This window comes from Triticum aestivum, chromosome 1B (assembly GCF_018294505.1).
Source record: "Triticum aestivum cultivar Chinese Spring chromosome 1B, IWGSC CS RefSeq v2.1, whole genome shotgun sequence".
Classification (NCBI taxonomy): Eukaryota; Viridiplantae; Streptophyta; class Magnoliopsida; order Poales; family Poaceae; genus Triticum; species Triticum aestivum.
Window position 1 is genome coordinate 125067986 of NC_057795.1, and position 22648 is coordinate 125090633.

The following is a 22648-nucleotide window of genomic DNA, read 5'->3' on the forward strand; positions in this document are numbered from 1 at the left end:
TGAGGTCCATCTTATAAGCCTTTGTAAACTGATTTAACTCAGTGGCCTGGCAGCCCATGAAAAGCCTCACCTTTTTGCATATTTTCTTCGCAAATCTTTCTTTTAGATGTTTATTTTGATGAGGTTTATATTAAATCTGATGCTTACTAACCCGATCTGGCTTTTGAGTTGCCATGTACAAACTTACAAGATGACCGGTGTCAATTCACCCGGCTTGGCTTTCAACTATAAGTTGTTAGTACACGATCAATTATAATCCGGTGTTTGTTGACCCAGTCTGGCTTTGACTATAAGTCGCCAGTATGATCATCAGGTGTTTATTATAACCCAGCATGGCTTCATTATAAACCAGCAAAGCATGGTGGGAGTTATCCGCACTCAAGATTTGGGTTATCACCCTTACTACAATAAAGTTGGTAAATCAACAATGTAATTCAATGTCACAGCTATGATGTATTTCATATTTAATTATTCTTGAAAATAGAGCCTTGGTTATAAACCATGGCTTTATATTGGGTGTTATGACCCGTCCAGCGGTAAACCGCCAGGACAATTTAAGTTTATAGTATGCAGAAACAGGATTGCATAAAACTGCTAAGGATCATAAGCAGACATAGCATAATCATGACGGATTAACAATATTATGCAAAGTGAATATGCATGATGGCATAGCAGACCAAGTGTTTAAACTAGCCTATTACAAGGCGTTTTGATGCCCCAAACGGATAATTGTTTATCAAACAGATTGCAGTGTGCAGAAGCTAAACCAGCCGTCGGATCATGATTCTTCACCAGGCTGACTTGAAGGCTCTGGATCATCCTGCGCCGGTTCACCCTCCTCCTCTCCACCAGTGGCTGGAAGTCAATGGTTGCCCAGTCAATCCTAGTTAAGGCGCGGAAGACAGCTTCATCTCTTATAAGGGTCGACGGTTCAATATCAGGGGCGTAAGTATGCTTAGGGATTGGCGGGATAAGATTTTGCACATCATAAGTCGGTGTGTTAGGTTGGCATCATAAATCATCTGGTAAAATGACAAGTCAGCGTCTTCAGCCAGTTTGTTGGCCAGTGGACGCATTTCCCTCGTTATGGCCCTGAGGTCGTCATTATCAAAATCTGACCCGTCCTCTTTTTGGCCTGGATAACCATTTACAATATCTTCCAGATCAAGGTCAGATATCCAGGCCTTGGCCCGAGTCAATGCAGTCAAAGCACCGGCCCTAGCAGCTGATTTCTTCAAATCCTCAAGCTGGACAGGCATCATGGATAACTTTTCCAACGTGTCCTTGATCAACGTTGGGGGTGGTTTATTATGGGAAGCTGTGCATATGACATGCTAAACGCTGGTATATAATTGCACTATCAGTGTATAAGCAGCCTTCAGTTTTTTGCGCATGTTTGAGCGAAGATGAGTAACACGGCTACCTGCAATGGTCAAACATAATAGTAAACCGGCAGTTTCATGGATGTTGCTTATTTACAACTTATGAAGAGGGTATTTACCGAAAACAGCAGAGGTCATAGCACTGATTTGCCGCTTCAAGCCAGTTAGTTCTTCTGTCACCGGATTAAGGGCTGCTTCAACACCTTCTGCCCGCTTTACCAGAGTTGTCTTTTTAGCATCCCATCATGCCTGTTCGCTCTTAAAGTTGTCCTTCAGTTGTTCCATGGCTGTTAAAGCGTCGGTCAGCTCTTCTTTAGACTTGGAAGTTTCTGCTTGCTGGGACTTGATATTTTCTTGGAGGTCAGCAATTTGAGAGTCCTTTTTGTTCAGATCAGCCTGCAAGATACATTCAATGAGTTGACAGTACATATTTGAAGTCCCAAGCACATAACAAGTTATACACTTGGCACTTGGGTGCTAATGCATATTGCTTCTTGTCAACTGTCATTTTTAAAGTTCCAAGCACATAACAAGTTATACATTTGGCACTTGGGGGCTAATGCATATTTGCTCAAGTTCAAGTTGTGGATTATTTTCCTATTCAGACGGATTACAACGATGATTATCAAGAGTTTTGGAAGCTGCATGAAAGAAATGTATCGGTTCATCCTAAAGGTATAAACTGGTGCCTGGGGACTATGCAAGCAAAATTAAATATTGGTTGTACTACAAGTCCTGGTTCACATCAATATTATGAACCGACCCTTGGGGGCTACGGGGAAGTGATAGTCTAAACCGGGCGTAAGGAAAGACAACTTATGCAAAAGTGAGTGATATTTACCTCATACCGTTCCTTCATTAGGCCCACTAAACCGGCTTCATAGTCACGGCTTGTGTACATGCGGTTTAAATATCCAGAATGAATGTCTTGAGCGCTGAGGTGGGCATAGCTTGATAAATATGTTTTCCACTTGCCCTTGTCCATAATAGAAAGTTCTTCCTTGGCACTGTGCTTTGATAAAGCGATAGGGTTGCCAGGGGAGGTAAACCCAGTGTCAGTAACAACAACATCATCGTCAGCAACTTTAGTCGGGCTCGGTGGATCATCAGCATGAGCAGACGGATCAATATCCATGTCCTCAGCTTCAGTTGTTTGATCCGGCAATGACGGGCCATCAGGAATGTTATCAGCATCTGGATGAGACAGTTCAGGAGCTTGTTCCATTTCATCTAGATTGGGGTCTTCAGCCGGTTTGGTCACTTTGGCTTTCTTGCTGCTTCTGGCTTTGGCCCTGCAAAGTAATAAGTATGCATTAGAGCAGTGCAAAGGATCAGGAATATAAAGGAATGATGGATTAGCAAAACCTGCTCACCCAGGAACTGTTTTAAGGGTGGGAAGCTTTGTTGATGTTGATTCGTCAGAAGATGAATGGGAGGTCCCCTGGTAATTCGAGTTAGATGAATTAAGAGGATATCAGAAATAACCCGCCCTGGGATAAGATGTATCAGAAGTACAAGAGACCTCTTGGCGGCATTTACGAACCGCAGAGTTCGGTATATCGGAGGAGGTCACCACTTGGCCGCTATGCTGAGTTGTGCGGCGAGCTTCATGCTGCCGTGTCTTCAAAAGAAAGTGTGGATCCGAATAAGCAACAGGGTGTGAAATTTTACTTTCCGGACTGCTTGATGGGTTTTTGGTGTTGGCACAGAATCTGAGTCAGAAGAAAGAATAGGTACCTCTACATCACCAGAGCGGCTAGCTTCCGCGTCATCCTGATAATGATCATTGTCAATGAGGTGTATGAAAAAAGAACCAAGAGAGTCAAGTTGTACCTCTGATTCCAGATCATCAAGTTCTTCCTCATTGAGCAGGTCAGGGGACTCGGCGGTTTTCTTCTTCGCAGGTTTCTTTGTTACTTTGGTCTTGATGCGAGGAACTTTCACCGGTTTATCATGCGGCTTTGCCGGTTTATCCTATATTTTCCTCTTCCAGAATGGATCATCACCCTGCACAGGTGGACAATAGTTGTAAAGAAATATTTAAAAGGGGATGGATTAAGACAAGAATGGTGCAATTCTTACAGATGGGGGTTTATTGGAAACGCAGAAAGGACTGAGCCATGTCTTGTTGTACTCAGATACCGGTTCATCCAGCATCTTCTTGACAGATTCAGTAATTTCCTCATCAGTTAGCTGAATATCACTATGTCATTGAGGATCTTTGAGGTCTCCTGTGTACAGCACATTAAACCGGGGCGACGGCTTAAGGGCAAGATACTCCAAGAGACCCAGCAGTGAGTTAAACCGTTTGCCATAAAGGCTCGGAGCTTTGGAAGCTATGGAGCGTACTTGGCTCGTTCCTTTGTAGTAAGTCGTTGGGGAACTGGATGGTTATTGGTAAGCCGGTGAGCACGATAACCCAGCAGAGGATTTTTGTCATCCGGAGGTGTGTTTCGGCAATAAATCCAAGTCTCATCCAATCTTTAGGGTGGCTATGATGCTTGGCGTGAGGGAAATTGACATATTTCCTCTTCTGAATTGAAATGCCGCCAAGTTCAGAGTTGGGACCATCCGTAAATTCAGTACGGCGTTTAAGTAAAAGAAATCTCGGAATAACTCAACAGTAGGTTCTTCTTGCAGATAAGCCTCGCAAAATACTTGAAAATTGCAAATATTGGACACGAAGTTTGGTCCAATATCTTGAGGTCGGATCTGGAAGCTCGCAAGCACGTCATGGAAGAATTTTGATTCGGGAGGGCTAAACCCTCGACTCAGATGGTTAGCCAACACAATCACCTCTCCATCCTTGGGGTCAGGGGGATTTTCTGGACCGGAGACCCGCCAGTGGATGGTCTCTTTACTCACTAAAGCGCCAGTTGCAACACACTTGGCCAGTTGTTCTTCAGTTAGCCGGGAAGGGACCCAGTTGCAAGCATAAAATTGTTTGGCCATTTCAACAAAAAGCTGGAAAAAGATTAATGTCGGTTTCAGATTCATGGCTAACAAGTATAAAGCGACGCAAGGTCATAGGGATAAGACGTTGAGGTTTATATACATATCAAACCGGATTCAGACATCGGCAGGCTTATAGAAATGACGAATTGGCGGTTTAAGAGAGGGATAATGCTACCTGGCGGGTTATAATCTTCTTAAGGTTAAACCGCCTACGTTGGTGTGGAAGGAACAGATCTGGAAAAACTGCTAAGTGTTGCACAAACAGGTTTCACAGATTGACATTATAATTTTGGATCTACCGCAGTTTAAAAAGGGAGAAAATTCGTAAACCCTAAGTTGTGACAGTGGAACAGTTAAAGTCCAGATGGGATTTTTTCACAAAAAAGAGATGTTGTGATGAGGAAAAATGGATTATGGCTACGACCACACAGGGAAAATGTCAAGTTTTTATCAAGTACTTATGTGACAGCGAAGCGCAAGTGAAGAACACTGATGAACACCGAGGAACACAGAAACCCTAATGAACAGATCTGGGGTGGAAAGAGAGAAGGCTTACTGAGGCTGAGAAGAGCAGCGGAGAGGTGTTGTGTTTTTCTGGTGCGTTCAGGGTGATGCAGCGGCTAGAGGCGAGGTTGAAGACGAGACTTGACGGCGGCGGCTGAGCTCGAAGCGCTGGGGCGGCGCGAGGAAGACGACGAGGTGAAGAGGCACAAAGGGGGAAAGTGAAAATGACCCTCGGTCCTATTTATAAAGCAAAGGGATAAGCGACAGACGCGAGAATCGAGGAGCCCAAAGAATGGATAAGTGACAGAGTTGTCGCCTCAATTTTCGGAGGTGCATTAATAAAAGGGAGGTATGTACGGTTTTTAATAAGCAGGTGACGTCATGGCGATTTATCACAATCTTGGAAGATGACATCATGGCGGATTACAAGGTTTGCATGAAGGTGTTCAAGAAGGAATTCTCTTAAGTACTGGAAGATTGACATGAACAAGTTCAAATCAATCTGGGGCCTAATGTTGGGGATATAACTATTAAGTATAAACCGCCCAGGCGGAGCCGGGTTATACTTGTAACGAGTCATTCATATTGAAGCCCATGAATACAAGGAGTGTGGCGCTTTACTTAAGAGGCTTAGAGGCCTAGGGCCCAAAGGCGGATTAGGGCCCGTAGACATAAACCGCCATATACTATGTAACTTGTGATCTAAGATAGGAAAGGGCAGAAACCGAGTCGGACACGTGTATGAGCCGTCCGGGATTCTGTAAACCGCCGGGCGTCAACCTGTGTATATAAAGGGATGACCCGGCGGCGGTTCAAGGACAAGAAATAACAACTCGAGAGCCAGGTAAAGCGGATTCGCTCCCTGATCATCGAGACCACATCAATTCCACCAAAACTGGATCATAGGCTTTTACCTTCACCGCAAGGGGCCGAACCAGTATAAACTCTCCGTGTCCTTTGTCCGGTTTAACCCCTTTAAGCTAATCTCGTTGTGATGGCTCCACGACTAAGTCCTCACATTAGGACATCTGACGTGATAATTCCACGACAGCGAGCACAGTCCGGAGATGTTGTCTGACCACAGCGATGCTGAAGATAGCAATTATCGACCTGTCTCTGAAGAGGAGATCAGCCTGGGCGACAACGAATTCGTCACCCCAGAAGAACCATTAGAACAAGAACGCCTCCATCAAAGGCTTATCGCCACTACAAGGAGCCTGAAGAAGCAGAAGCAGCGGCTTAAAGCCGCACAGGATACGCTCAATGATAGATGGAACGAAGTGCTAGACACTGAGAAAAAATACAGCGGTAATCGCCAAACAAAGAGCTATCCTAAACGTAAGCTACTGCCCAAATTCGATGATGAGGCTATTGCGCATATTCATCGTCGTGACAGAGCGGCTAGCAATGCCATAACAAGCCCGCACTCCCTCCCGTAAAAGAAGGAAGGTTGCGGCCCAAGACCAGAAACACGATCTACGTGAGGACCTGGACAAAAAAGCTGGCAAAACCAGGTCCATCTATGGATCCAGGGAACCTGCTCCTACACAGGATCATGATTATCAAACAAAATATGCCGGCCATTTACCAGCTGAGAACCAATACCGAACATTACAACTGTCGGATCCAATCCACGACATAGCCAGATACAGGGGTGTTGCACACCCCCTATGCTTCACCGATGAGGTACTGGAACACGATTTCCAGAAGGGTTCAAACCCATAAACATCGAGGCATATGATGGAACGACGGACCCTGCAATTTGGATAGAAGACTTTATTCTTCACATCCAGATGGCTCACGGAGATGATCTCCATGCCATCAAATATTTACCCCTCAAGCTAAAAGGACCAGCTCAGCACTGGCTAAAAAGCCTCACTAGAAATTCCATCGGAAGCTGGGAAGAACTTGAGGACACTTTTCGGGCCAATTCCCAAGGGACCTATGCCCGGCCCCCGGATGCAGACGATCTAAGTCACATAATCCAACAACCCGAAGAATCAGCCCGTAAGCTTTGGAACCGGTTTCTCACTAAGAAGAACCAAATCGTCGACTGTACGGATGCCGAAGCCTTAGCGGCCTTCAAACACAGTGTCCGGGATGAATGGCTAGGCAGACACCTTGGCCAGGAAAAGCCAACGACAATGGCCGCCTTAACTACACTCATGACCCTCTTTTGCACAGGTGAAGACAGCTGGTTAGCCCGTAGCAGCACCAGTGATCCCAACACATCTGAGGTCAAGGATGTCAATGGAAAACCACGACGCAACAAAAAAAAACATCGAAACAATGAAGAAAGCCCAGACAATACAGTGGTAAACGCTGGATTCAGCGTCTCCAGACCCGGTCAATGGAAGAAGCCATTTAAAGGAAACAAAGATAGTCCATCCAACCTGGATAAATTTCTAGACATGCCCTGCCAGATCCACGACACTCCTGATAAACCAGCCAATCATACCAACAGAGAATGTTGGGTCTTCAAGCAGGCCGGCAAACTCAATGCCGAACACAAAGGGAAGGGACCTCAGAGCAAAGACGAGAACGAATCTCGCCAGCCGAACATGGGGGCACAGAAGAAATTTCCACCGGAGATCAAAACAGTAAACATGATCTATGTCACTCATATCCCAAAGAGGAAGCGCAAACGCGCACTCCGAGACATCTATGTTGTCAAGCCCGTCGCCCCCAAGTTCAACCCATGGTCGGCCTGTCCGATCACCTTTGATCGCAGGGATCATCCGACTAGTATCCGTCACGGGGGTTCGGCTGCCCTAGTGCTCGACCCAATAATCGACGGATACCACCTCACTCCAGTCCTCATCATTAAACCCGTTAATAATCAAGACACTGTCTGCAAGATGGGGATAGACCCGTTAATAATCAAGCCAAGCAGCACTACCTTTAACGGAGTTATACCAGGCGTGGAAGCCCGCTGCATGGGCTCTTTAACATTGGATGTTGTATTCGGCTCCCCCGACAATTTTAGAAGCGAAGAACTAATCTTTGACATTGCTCCGTTCTGAAGTGGCTATCATGCACTACTCGGAAGAACGACCTTCGCCCATTTTAATGCAGTCCCGCATTATGCTTATCTAAAACTCAAAAATGCCTCGACCACGCGACGTCATTACGGTCAGCGGAAATATGGAGTGCTCTCTTCGTACAGAAGAATACATGGTGGCTCTAGCAGTCGAAAGACAAAACGGCCTATTCAAGCCAAGCAGCTCATCAATCGTTAAGACCGCAGGTAAAGCTAAACATGTCCGGCGCACACCTCAGTGCGGCAGCTCAGATAATCCCGAGCTAGATTAGCTGCTACGCCCCCATCGACCGCCCCACAAGGAGATACACTCAAAATTCCTTTGGCGGCGTCGGGGGCACTTTGCACGCAAAAAGTCCATAGTTTAGCTCGACCCAATTCGGACTCCAGAAGTTATCTTTCATGGTTCATTAAAATGAACCAGCTTTATGTAGCGACCAAACCTCAAACAGTCTAGTCTCTGTACATCTGTGTCATCCCTGGATCGGTAATGCTGACATGCACAGTACTTGAGGATTTATAACAGAGTTTTAATCACACACTTATTACATCGAATGTCTTAAAAGAGAACTTATTACAATAATATGGCTTAAGGCCATATTAATACGATAACAGCGGAAGGCTCGGAAGATAAAGTGAGTCCATTAAACTCCAACGGCATAGCTGAGTGAAATACAACAAACTATGGCACCTTACTCATCATCTGAAAAGCTGCAACATGGAATGTTGCAGTCCGAAACGGGTCAGCACATGGAATATGCTGGCAATGTAACACATAGAGTAATGAACAGAATGAATGCTATCACTACATGCATATATGGCTGGTGAAAAGCTCTATGGTTACAGTTTTTGCATAAAGCCATTTTTCCCCTACAATAAAGGGATAAATTTTGTTTAACTATCATGGTGGTTGTTAAACATTGAGAAGGTTCCTCCAACTCAATCCCAATTAAACATCATCATTAAACCCAACAAATTAATGTAGGGTGATGAGATCAACATGATAATCCAAGAACCAGATACTCAAGATGTCCATAACCGGGGACACGGCTAACCATGATTAGTTTGTAGACTCTGCAAAGGTTTGCGCACTTTGCCCCACAAGACTCGAACACATCCATGATCGGAGGATCGAGACATAGTTTTTCTGAAGCATTAACTCTCTACTCTCGGTAGACAGTACTACCTACAACCCACTACATCTGCTAGTCTACCTCTTCAAGAGCTCATGCAACTTACTCATCTATGCTAGAGCCCATATTGACTTGTGGTTGCACACGGAAGTTTCTAGCATGAATAATCTTATGATCCCTTTGAGCCTAGGTGGCGAACCGTAGGATGATCACACGGTGTCGGGGGGATGAACCCCGGGCAGGCAACGGAACCCGGATCCTTTTCAAAAATAGCAGGGCCCGCATCGCCCCGCAAACCGGCACACGCCTGGCCGGGTCGCTTGACCCAGCAGGGCTCGCAACCCAGCCAAACTCCCGGGCCCGGCAAGGTACGTCAACCCGGCCGCAGCAACTGGCGCAAGATGACTCGACCCGGCGCAACCAAGGCTTCCACGGCAAGCCAGCCCCACCCGTGGTGTCCACGGCAACCCAGCCATGGGTGAGCTCCCGTCCCATCCAGGCCGTACGATGGGACGAGACCTAAACCACCGATGACCAAGACAACAGTGTTTTCACCCATGCATGTGGTCAGCCGGGGTAGGGCAACAGTGCCCCTCACCTACCCGCTGACCAAGGCTGGCGTGGCAACAGTGCTCCCACCCTCACCGCTGAAGACAGCAAGCGGCAGCCTGACAGAGAGCACTGTACACGACTCGACTCGGCCACACCCTGATGATCGACAAGACGGCGCACAGTCCCCCTAGGCACACGGGGCCTGCGCCTAGGGGAACCCGGCAAACCACAAGCCCACAAGCGGGACCCAGCTTGGTGTCCCAGACACCGACAATATGGACCCACCGACTCGGCATATTACCATTGTAACCCTGGGTGGGTTGATCTATAAGACCCCCCAGGAACCCACGCCTACGAAAATGAGAGACGAGAGATAGAAAGTAAGAAACAGAAGCACAAGCAAGCATAGAACTAGCCACCCAATAGCAGTACCGGAGAGAAGGAGCAGCCCAAGCCTTGGCCAGCTTCCTTCCTCCGCCACACAGCTCTAGGAGCAACATTGTACTATCAATCATCCAACCAAACTCGGCAGGACTAGGGGTGTTATCTCTCCGGAGAGCCTTGAAACTGGGTATGTCCTGCGTCCCGCACCCGCGCATGCCAACCTCGCCTCTGGAGCCCACCAGCGCCCTCGAGCCTCCACCACTCTTTAGCCATCCCTTGGCATCTGCCGTGCGCCCACCACGACAGTTGGCGCCCACCATGGGGCACTCGAGGAGCTGGCCGGGAGAATGCTTCAGACGGGGCCCTTCTCCTACATCGATGAGTCCGTCACGCTGGTGGATGATATCGTCGGCGCGCTCGCCGCCTCCTTCGGCACGCTCCGCATTTCCGATGCGCTCGCGGCCGACGAGTACCCCAGCGAGGTGCTCAGCTACTCCGACTCTCCCCTTTCCCTCGGCGGTGGCACTACCACCGGGGGGATGGACGTCCATGTGGAGGTTTACGTCACGGGCGATGGCGCCTCTTCCTCGTCGAGCAAGACGAGGAAGGCCGCGGAAGCCAGGGCCACCGCGGAACGGACCGAACCGTCCGATCCATTGCGCGTGCGATGCAGGGCCTCCGCATCCCCATCGGCACCGACGTTGATGCCACCAACATCGCGGAAGCCCGAACCCAGCTTGAGGATAGGCGCTAGCAGATGTTGGACCTGTCCGAGATGCTGGCCCCACCAGACGCTGCCTGGAGGCCGCTTAGATGGAGCACGACGCCGCTCACGGAGTTACGCCCACCATGGCCGAGCCAAGCCGGGTCGCTGACGCACGCGCCCGGGGAGGAGCGATCGGCGGAGCCTTCGGCGCCGTCCGGACCGTCTACGAAACCCCACTGAAGAACATGCGCGTTGTGGAGGCAGTCGCGATCGATCTCGACCAACTCACGGGCGAGGAGCTCAAGGAGCGCATCGGGCGGATGCGCGAGCTCCTCCGCGCCGCCAACACCCAGCAGGATCGCCTCAACCAGCTCGCCAAGCTGGCGGGATCCGGCTCCACCCGTCTTGGCAGACCCGGCGAACTTCTGCACACGGCTTCCTCGCCACCCGGCGAGGCGCACTCCGGTGAAGCCCGGACTCGACGCAACCTGGCCGCCACCGCTGCTGACACTCTGGGCAACGAGCTCGCCCAGGAGACCTAGCGCGGACCCGGCCAGCTTGGCCGGCATCCAACTCCAACCGACCCAGACCCTCGGGGCCTGGCCGCCAGTCGACTCAGCCCGCGCGCCATCGACGACGTTGATGCACGCCACCACCTCGATCGGCTCGCTCGCTCCCTGGAGGTGGAGGAGAGTGGCGCTATCGGGCCGGCGTGCTTCGGCCCACGCATCCGGGAGGAGCCCTTTTCAAAAGGGTTCGTGCTCCCCCGCGACACCCCCAAGTACAATGGTACCATGAAGCCAGAAGACTGGCTCACCGACTACACCACGGCCATTGGCATCACCGGTGTCAATCGTTGTCTAGCCATGCGCTACGCACCACTCATGCTCCAGGGGTCGATCCGCACGTGGTTGAACAGTCTGCCGATGGGCAGCATCAATGCGTGGGTCGACTTGGGGGATGCCTTCGTCCGCAACTTCACGGGGACCTACAAGCGATCCGGTCGCCCTAGCCAGCTCGCCATGTGTGTGCAGGGGCCGACAGAGACGGGTCGCGAGTACCTCGCACATTGGACCGAGCTCTGAAACAGCTGCGAGGGCGTCCATGAAGTCCATGAGATCCAGTACTTCGTCAACGGGTGCCGAGACGGCACCCTCCTCAAGCACAAGCTCTTAAGCTCCGAGCCGGCCACCATGGCCGCGCTCATGGTGACGGCGGACAAGTACGCCAATGACGACTCTGCCATGAAGATCCAGGTGGCGCTAGACGAAGCCGGCAAGGCAAAGCCGGTTCCTCCCCAGAAGCCGGCCGACGAAAGCAGCCAACAACAGCATCATCAGAACAACAAGCACAAGGCCGACCAACCGGCACAGCGTCACGACAACCGGCTCGTCGCGGCCGCCGAGCCCGCGGCGGACCCGGCAGCAAAGCGCCAGCAAACCAGCAAGATGGCATGGCAGCCCGCCATGAGTTTCAAAGAGATGCTCGACCCCCATGCAAGCACCACAGCGGCGCAAGACCCTCCACACACACGCTTCGGCAGTGCGCCATCACCAAGCACATCAAGAGGGGAGACGTTCCGCCTCCTCCGGCTCCGGCTCCAGCTCTGGGCACAGGGCAGCCGCCTCCGCCTCCAGCACAGCCTCCTGCCGGCGGCGCGATGCGGAATGATGCCTACCCAGACCAGAACGCGGCCTACATCGTCTTCACCAGCTTCGACAGTGACAAGTGCAGCAAGCGCCTTCTTCGGCAGGAGGTGAACACCGTCGTCCCAGCCAAGCCGGATTTCATGCACTGGTCGGATCGCCCGATCACCTGGACCCGTGAGGATCACCCGGCAGTCATGCCGAGTCCGGGTGGATACGCCCTCGTCCTCAACCCCACCATCATCGCACGACGCACATGCATGTTCTCTCGAGTCCTCATCAACGGCGGCAGCAGCATCAATATCCTCTACCGCGACACGATGACCAAGCTCGGCCTCAAGGCCGAAGACCTGGAGCCAACCCGGACAGTCTTCCACGGCATCATCCCCGGACTTTCCTGCTCGCCCATTGGCCAGGTCTGGCTTGATGTCCTGTTAGGTGACAACAGCCACTTCCGATGCGAACCAATCTGGTTCGAGGTAGTGGACCTGTCCAGTGCATATCATGCATTGTTGGCCCGGCCCGTGCTCACCAAATTCATGGCGGTTCTCCATTACGCGTACTTGAAGATGGCGCCAAGCTGGCCGAGTCGCTGGTCATTGTCGAGGAGTGGCGCCAGCTCGACCGTATCATCGCCCTGGCAGGCAAGGCCTCCGATGCATCGATCCTGACCTCGGACCGGGCCGACGAGGCTGCCTTCAAGCCGTCCAAGGAGACCAAGAAAGTGAAGCTCAACCCTGAAGACCCTAGCTGCAGCAAGTACGTTGTCGTAGGCGCCCGCCTCGACAGCAAATAGGAAGGCGAGCTCGTCGGCTTCCTCCGTGAGAATCGGGATATCTTCGCGTGGACCCCCAAAGACATGCCGGGTATCCCGAAGAAGTACACCAAGCACAAACTTCATGTCCACAAGGACGCCAAGCCTGTTCGTCAACCCCTCCGACGATTTTCTGAAGAGAAGAGAAAAGTCATTGGTGAAGAGGTCGCTAAGCTTTTGGCGGCCGACTTCATAATGGAAGTATTTCACCCCGAGTGGCTGGCCAATCCAGTCCTCGTCCTGAAGAAGAAGAAGACCTGGCGCATGTGTATCGACTACACTAGCCTCAACAAGGCATGTCCCAAGGATCCATTCGCTCTCCCGCAGATCGACCAAGTCATCGACTCGACCGCCGGGTGCGATCTCCTGTCCTTCCTGGACGCTTACTCCGGCTATCACCAGATTAAGCTGGACCCGGCCGATGCCCTGAAGATGTCCTTCATCACGCCCTTTGGGGCGTACTGCTACATCACCATGTCGTTCGGATTGAAGAACGCCAGCGCCACCTTCCAACGCTGCATGCAGAAATGCATGCTGCCGCAACTCGGCCGCAACATCCATGTGTACGTGGATGACATTGTGGTGAAGACCAAGCAGCACCTCACGCTCCTCGACAATTTGAAGGAAACATTCGCCAACCTCCGCGAATACAAGGTCAAGCTCAACCCGGAAAAGTGCATCTTCAGCGTCTCGGCCGGAAAGCTACTCGGCTTCCTCGTCTCGGAACACGGCATCGAGGTGAACTTGGAGAAGATCAAGACCATTGAGTGCATGCGCAAGCCGGATCGGCTGCGCGACGTCCAGAAGTTAACCGGGTGCTTGGCCTCGGTCAGCCGGTTCCTAAGCCAGCTGGGTGAGAGAGTGCTCCCCCTGTACCAGCTGATAAAGAAGACAAGCCCGTTCGAGTGGAACGGCAAGGCAGACAAGGCTTTCCAAGACCTCAAGCGCATGCTCACCACCGCACCAGTCCTGGCCGCGCCGACCGACAAGGAGCCGTTGTTGCTCTACATAGCCGCGACCTCGCGGGCGGTCAGCATGGTGCTGGTTGTCGAGTGACCAGAGAAGGGCAAGATCCAAGCCGTCCAGTGACCAGTCTACTACCTGAGCGAGGTGCTCTCCATTTCCAAGCAGAACTACCCGCATTACTAGAGGATGTGTTACAGCGTGTACCTCACCGCCAAGAAGCTGAAGCAGTACTTCCAAGAGCACGTCATCACCGTCATCAGCACGGCGCCGATCAGAGAAATCATCGGGTGCCAGGACGCCTTCGGCCGGGTCGCCAAGTGGGCGATCCAGCTAGCCGGCCACACCATCCTCTACGAGCGCCACACCACGATCAAGTCTCAGGCCCTAGCCGATTTCCTCGTCGACTGGATCGAGACCCAGTACTTATCGCCGCCTCCAGATTCGAGGCACTAGCGCATGCACTTTGACGTGTCCAAGATGCGACTCGGTTTGGGGGCCAGCATCGTATTGTAATCTCCGAAGGGCGACCGGCTCCGCTACGCGCTCCAGATCCACTTTGCCGCCTCCAACAATGTTGCCGAGTATAAAGCCCTTGTGCACGGCCTCCGGCTTGCCAAGGAACTCGGCATCTGGCGCATCTTGTGCTACGGCGACTCAGACCTGGTGGTGCAGCAGTGCTCCAGCGAATGGGACGCCCGCGACTCCAACATGGCAAGCTACCGCTTCCTCGTCTAGAAGCTATCCGAATCCTTCGAGGGTTGTGAGTTCCTCCACGTCCAACGCGTGGAGAACAAAGCAGCCGACATGCTTGCCAAGATCGCCTCGTCACGACAAGCCATCCCGTCCGGCATCTCCCTCGAGCATCTACGCAAGCCGTTCGTCAAGCCATCGCCAGACTCCGAGTCTATTCATGTTCCAGACGACCCGGCCGCACTCCAAGTCGGCTCGGGGAATGATGAACCTGGCCTGGGGGCTGCTCAGCTCAACCCGGCCACCATCATCCCGGACCCGGCCGTCGCCATCCCCGACCCAGGGGCTGCTCAACCCAGCTCGGGGGCTGCCGACCCGGAACCCACCCTGGTGGCCATCTTCACAGTGGTTGCAGCTCCATCTTGGGCTCTCCCAATATCGGAGTTTCTGGGGAACGGGGTTCTCCCCATGGACGAGACCGAAGCTCGGCAAATTCAGCGCCGGGCATCCGCCTACAGCATCATCAACAACGAGCTTGTCAAACGCAGCTCTACCGGCGTGTTCCAACGCTGCGTCGAGCAGGATCGCGGCATCGACATCCTCCTCGACATTCACCAGGGCGACTGCGGGCACCACGCCGAATCACGATACTTGGTGGCCAAGGCGTTCCTCCATGGTTTCTATTGGCCCACGGCCCTTGAAGACGCCGAGTCGCTCGTTCTCAAATGTGAAGGGTGCCAATGCTTCAGCAAACGCAGCCACCAGCCGGCGTCAGCACTCCGCACCATACCGATCGCCTGGCCCTTCGCGGTCTGGGGACTCGACATGGTGGGACCCTTCAAAACCGCTCGAGGCGGCATGACGCACTTACTGGTGGCAGTGGACAAATTTACGAAGTGGATTGAGGCAAGACCTATCAAGACATTGGACGGGCCAACAGCCGTCCGGTTCATCAAGGATATAGCGGTGCGCTACGGCATGCCGAATAGCATCATCACCGACAACGGCACCAACTTCGCCAAGGGCGCGCTCGAGCAATACTGCTCCGTCTCTGGCATCCGCCTCGACCTGGCCTCCGTGGCACATCCACAGTCCAACGGGAAGGTCGAGTGGGCCAACGGACCCTGTCCGACATCAAGCCGCGACTGTCGAGCCACTTATCCACTCATCCAGTAGCTGGCTTCCTGAGTTGCCAGTAGTACTCTGGAGTCTGCGCACCATGCCGAATCGGTCGACCGAGTTCACCCCGTTCTTCCTCGTTTATGGAGCTGAAACCGTCATCCCGACCGACATCCAGTTCGACTCGCCGTGCGTCGCGGTGTACACCGAAGCCGAAGCCAGAGAGGCACGCGAAGACGGCGTCGACTTGCTCGAAGAAGCGCGCCTTCTGGCACTTAGCCGTTCAGCTATCTACCAGCAAGGCCTGAGGCACTACCACAGCAAGAAGATCAAGCCCCTCGCGTTCCGCGAGGTCAACCTCGTCCTCCGACTCGTCCAAGAGCGGGCAGGCTAGCACAAGTTGTCCCCTCCATGGGAGGTCCCGTTCATCGTGAGCAGGGCCTTGCGCGATCGCAACGCCTACTACCTCATCGACGCGTGCAAGTCAAAGAAGCTCAAGAAGGACACCGCCGGCGAAGAAACGACCCGGCTGTGGAACGCGGAACTCCTCCGCCCATTTTATAGTTAGCCACACGAGTGTATGTATCATCGCCTTTTGTAAACGCATGAAACTATGGGGTCCCCGAACGAGACTCAGGGGCTGCCTTTTGTCGACCAATTTATTGTGTCCTTATTTTTTCTGCATCACTTTACCACTGAACCCGGCCACCGGCTCGACTAGCTCGACCTGGGGTCTCGGGGGCAGGCCGGCTCGGTCTCCACCCCGCCGCCTTACTTGGTAATTCCTGATAAAGTTGGGACGCCGTAGTCCCCCACTTCGCCCTAAAACCGCAGATCCAGCTTTGGCTGTCGGCGGGCAAGCACAACGGGCCAAAGCACCTTTATGATTCATACACTAAGTCAAAGGCCGCCGGGTCGACGGATCCGGCCCGTCACTCATCAAATAAGTAGTTGCACGACTGGCTGCTCGCCAACCGGCCAAGCCGGATTGCCGCCAGCCGGCCCAGTGGGTGTTTCGCTCTCGCTCAATGCTTCTAAGGACCCAAGTCCTGCGCGCCCCTCTCGAAGAATCGAGCTCCTTGTCACTGACCGGAGCCTCGGCCATCTGACTCACGGGGGGAGGTTTGAGAGAGGAAAAGCGCATGAAATCGGTTCGAAAAAGCAGAAGGCAAAGAGCAAAAAAGCACTCATGATATTCACACATAAATATTTAAAGCAAAGGCCCACGGCCCGAGTTCATTACAACCCAAACAACCCCCAGTGGGTGGGTGGACCTGCTACTTAACAGATTCTGCGTAAAGTATCTCAGGCATCTCCAGCGCCGCGTTGCGACGTCGACGGCCCTCCCCTGTCGGCCTCCGGGTCCGGTGTGACACCGGTGTCCTCCTCAGCATCCGCATCGCCGTAGATGCCCGTCTCCTCTGAGCTCCCCTCCGGGTCATGGAGAAGCAAGCCGTAGTCGTCGCCATCCACGGCCATGCCATCTTCCGTCTGCTCCGGATGGAACTCGTCGTGGAAGGCGAACTCGGCGATGTAGCTGGCCCGGGAGGCGATCTGGCCGGCTTGCTCCTGCAGCAACTGCTCCGAACCAGCGCGCTAGCCCATCAGCGCATCCAGCTGAAGATCCGGATGCCAAGATAGCGCGAACTGAAGCGCCATCTCGGCACCGGCATGGGCGGCGGAAACACGCCACTCGCCAAGGCGGCCCGGGCCCATCTCCAACCACGCGAGAAGCTGCGCGGATGAATGGAGTCTGGCCATAGGGCCGTTGTCATCGCGGTGCCAGCCTGGGACAGTCTCTCCATCTGCGTCCCCAGGGCCCGCAGGCGGGCTTCTGCAGCAGCGATGATCTCCGGGAAGGTCCAGGCCACCCGCAGATCCGTCCCAGACCCAACAACGCCAGTCGGGTCACGCTGGTAGCGGACGGCTTCCTCCTCCAGCCGCCGCGTCTCCGCGAAGGCCCCTGCCGTAAAAGAAGAAGCAAGATTAGAAGAACAACAAGGAAGAGAAGCCGGGTCCCGACCCGGCAAATTACAAGAAGCAGCACTTACTGGAGAAGGACTCTGCCAGGTGCAACGCCTCGAGCAACATACCACGCCGCTCCCGCTCCACGACGCGGTCGCGCTCCCCGAGCGCCTTTTCCAGATCGGCCGCCTTAGAAAGGGCCGCCTTCAGCTCGGCGTCCTTGTCTCCGGCCGCCTCGCGACGACGAGTCTCGTCCTGACAAGCCTCCTCGGCCGTGGCGGCCTGCTCCCACAGGCGATCCACCTCGGCCTCGAGCCAGCCCTTGTCGTCAGCCAGCTGGCGCACTGCTGGTCCGCCTCGACCAGGTCCCACTACATCTCCATCACCTTGGCGGCCTCCGCCTTAAGGAGCTCCACCTCGGCCTCAAGGCGGTTCTTCTAACCCGCCAGCTGCTCATGCAGCCGGTTGGCCTCATCAAGAGATCGTTGGGCCGCGGCCGCCTCCGCCCTCGCCTGTGCTGTCTCGATGCCAGGGCGGCCGGCATCAGCAACAAGCCGGTTGTAATGATGACCGGCCCGAAGCAGCCGGGTCCGCCAAGACAGCACCTCGGATGCAAAAAGAAAAGTTCAGGAGAAGAAAAAAGGCAAGACTTAAGGTTTGGCCCAACTACTACATAGTTGGCCCGAATCTCGGGGGCTACACCCAGTGGGTGCGCTAGCGCGCCCCCACTAGAAAAAAGCACGAACGTACCTGCGGCGACGCGAAGCTCCTCCTCCTTGGCAGCAAGCTGCTCTTTGAGCTCCCGATGCGTGCCCAGGAGATGGTTGAAGGCGGCAACCCGGAAGGCATCAAGATGCTGAAAAGAGACAGAAGTCAGAACAAGGCCCGACGATCTAAAATTCGACCCAACTACTACGTAGTTGGCCCGAACCTCGGGGGCTACACCCAGTAGGTGCGCTGGCGCACCCCCACAAAGAAGAAACTACAAGGAAACAAAAGAAGAAAGACTTACTAGGACGATGCGCTCCATGTCGCGCGTCCGCTCCATCTCGGCTTGGGCGAAGGCCTCAAGCCGCTTCGTCCGGCCTCGCAGGCGGCGGCTAACAGCATCCAGCGCTGCCTCCTCCTAGGTCTGAGGCCCGAAGACGGCCGCGCCCCCGCTCCGCGTGGGCTGCAGCACGGCAGCTCGGCGCCCACCCTGCCGGGGCGCCAGGGCGAGTCCCCCACTGGCCGCTCGCGACGCGGCCAGCACCTCCTCCGATGCCCCTCCCGGCGCCGACGGCGACCCGGACACCGGGACACCGTGCGTCGCCACCTCAGGCACCGCCGCCCGCGGTGCCTCCTCCATAGCCGACGGCGCCTTCGGCATAGCCGCCTACGGCGTCTCCTCCAGGATGCCTAAGCCTCCACCACCATCAGCCCCGCGCGCTCGACCACGTCGGCTCGCGGCGGGGTGTCGTCCCCCACCTCCATGACCTCCCGGTCGAGGAGCACCACCTTAGCCCGGCCCCCACGGCTGCGCTCCCTCACCGACGACGGCTCAAAAACCGTCGCGGCCACTACCGTGCCCTCCAGCATCTCGCGCCAGGCTGGCTCCACGCCGGATCACGCCCATGCCGCCGCCGTGTCGGTCCAAGCCTGGACCGACACCGCCACCAGCTCCGCCTCGGCCCGGGTCCTTTCCCGCCAGGCTAAGGCCTCGGCGTCGTTCGGGTCCAGGCCGAGGTCCGAGTCGCACCGTCCCTCCTCCCCCGCCAGGTCGGCGAGGTTGGACCGTCTCCTGCAGAACGAGGCCCCTTCGGCGGCCGCAGTCTCCGCCGCCGCCCTCTCCAGCGGGATGGGCGACCTGAAGAAGAAGGCAGAATAAGAAAAAAGAGACAACACTGGCTCAAGAATTGCAGGCGCAAGCAGGAAATAAAAATTACCCCGTCAAGACGGGGACCGGGGTCGGCCTCCCGCGCTTTTTCTTGGCCGGCCTCCCAGGCTCGGCCGGGTCCACCACGAGCTTCGATCCCCGGGGTCACGGCGCAACGTTTTCCTTCCCATGCGGGCGGCTCGGTGCCGCCCCAGGTGAGGACCCGGCTCCGCCCACGTCGCCGCCTCCCCCGCCCAACGCCACTACACCAGCAACCGGCGCCAGCGTCGGCTTCACCGCGACACGATCAACAATTCAAGACAAAATGAAGAAGGAAACATGCAAGACTTACCAGCACGGCACCCAGCGCCGGCGTTGGACTCGGCCACCTCCTCGCCGCCTTGGGCCGCGGGCTCCTCTGGTGCCACCGGCGCCACCTGCGACGGAGCCCGGGCGTAAGGATGCCGGATTGCGTTCAAGAGGATCTCCCGTGCCGCGTCGGGATGAACAAGAAGATGCGCAGCAGCAAAGTAAGAAGATCAGATGCTCACCTGCGGCGCCGGGATCGATTGGCTATACGGCGCCTTGCTGAATCACCAATCCTCTCCAAGGTTGGCCTTGGAGAAGTCGTTGACGCCGCGCGCGACCTGCTCCGTGTCGACCCCATTCGGTTGGGGTCCTGTAGGCCAATCATCTCGCCGATGAGGCAGGAGTGCCTCTGAAGCGGAAGGACCTGGCTGGTGATGAACGCGGCGAGGAGGTCCATGCCGGTGAGCCCCTCCTGCGTCCTCATCACCATCACCCGCTCGCAGAGATTTACGATCTCCTGCGCCGGGCGCCAGAGCGAGTAGCCCTAGTTCGTCTTCTCCCGTGGCGGCGCGAGGACGAAGGGCGGAAGATTAATATGGTCTGCGCCTTGGTTGCGGACGTAGAAGAAGGAATTCTGACATTTCTTGGCAGAATCCTCAAGCGCTATCTTGGGGAAATCCGCCACGGACCGCTTTGAGATGACGACGGCGCCGCAGTCGGCGAACTACCCGGCCGACAGGCCCCGCTGCTTCAAGGAGAAGAAGCGCGCCCAAAGTTCGATCGTTGGCTCGACCCCCAGGTACCCCTCGCACAGGGTCACGAAGCCGGAGAGCTGGACGATGGCGCCGGCGCCAAGATGGTGCGGTTAAAGCCCGAAGAACTCCAAGAATGCGCGGAAGAAGGTGCTCACCGGCAGCCCGAACCCGCGCTCAAAATGCGTAAGGAAGATGACGTGCTCCTGCACCTCGAGCCGGGGCCTCTGTTCGCCGCGCGGCAGGCGGACGCCGACGTCCGTCTCCTGCGGCAAGCGCCACGAAGCTCAAAGCTGTGCGATGTCCTCGCTGGTGACGTTGGAGCCCATCCAGGAGCCTGACGGCAGCGCCATGGACGGAAGCGGGAAGAAGAAGATGAACAATGAAGGAAGCTCTGCTCAGGGCTGCGGGCGCAGCTGTGCATCGGTGGCAAAGAGCAAAGCAGGAGCAGGGGGACAGGACGGTGGACCTTCACAGCTTCGGGGACTACTGTCGGGCGGATGAACCCCGGGCAGGCAACAAAACCCGGATCCTTTTCAAAAACAGCAGGACCCGCATCACCCCGCAAACCGGCACGCGCCTGGCCGGGTCGCTCGACCCGACAGGGCCCGCAACCCAGCCAAACTCCCCAGCCTGGCAAGGTACGTCAACCCGGCCGCAACAACTGGCGCAAGACGACTCGACCCGGCACAACCAAGGCTTCCACAGCAAGCCATCCCCACCCGTGGCGTCCACGGCCACCCAGCCACGGGTCAGCTCCTGTCCCATCCAGGCCGTACGATGGGATGAGACCTAAACCACCGATGACCAAGACAACAGTGTATTCACCCCTGCCTGTGGTCAGCTGGGGCATGGCAACAGTGCCCCTCACCTACCCCATGACCAAGGCTGGTGTGGCAATAGTGCTCCCACCCTCACCGCTGACGACAGCAAGCGGCAACCTAACAGAGAGCACTGTACACGACTCAACTCGGCCACGCCCTAACGATCGACAAGACGGCACACAGTCCCCCTAGGCACGCGGGGCCCGCGCCTAGGGGAACCCGGCGAACCACAAGCCCACAAGCGGGACCCAGCTCGGTGTCCCGGACACCGACAATACGGACCCACCGACTCGGCATATTACCATTGTAACCCTAGGTAGGTTGGTCTATAAAACCCCCCAGGAACCCACGCCTACGAAAATGAGAGACGAGAGATAGAAAGTAAGAAATAGAAGCACAAGCAAGCATAGAACTAGCCACCCAACAGCAGTACCGGAGAAGGAGCAGCCCAAGCCTTGGCCAGCTTCCTTCCTTCGCCACACAGCTCCAGGAGCAACATTGTACTATCAATCATCCAACCAAACTCGACAGGACTAGGGGTGTTATCTCTCCGGAGAGCCCCGAACCTGGGTATGTCCGGCGTCCCGCGCCCGCGCATGCCAACCTCGCCTCTGGAGCCCACCAGCGCCCTCGAGCCTCCTCCTCTCTTTAGCCATCCCTTGGCATCTGCCGTGCGCCCACCACGACACACGGGTACTCCGGGATATCCTAGGACAACACTGGATTGTCCAGGTGCCCTGACAACCACTGGGTACCCCAGGGTGCCTCAACCAATCCACCCAGATGTCTATTTAAGTAGCCACCTTAAGTTAACCATTCATTTGCAATACTCACATATGTCATGGATACACTCACCCAAACCACGTCTACGAGCATAGCATAGCAATCCTAAGCATACGTAGAAGTAACTCCCAAAGGTTTGATAATAAAAGGGCAATAGGTTCTACCACATCATCTACTTCCCAAACCCACATGTTATTCAAATCCTAACCATGCAATGTTTGAGGGTTGTAACTAATGCATAAAAACTGGGTAATAAAGAGGTATGATCA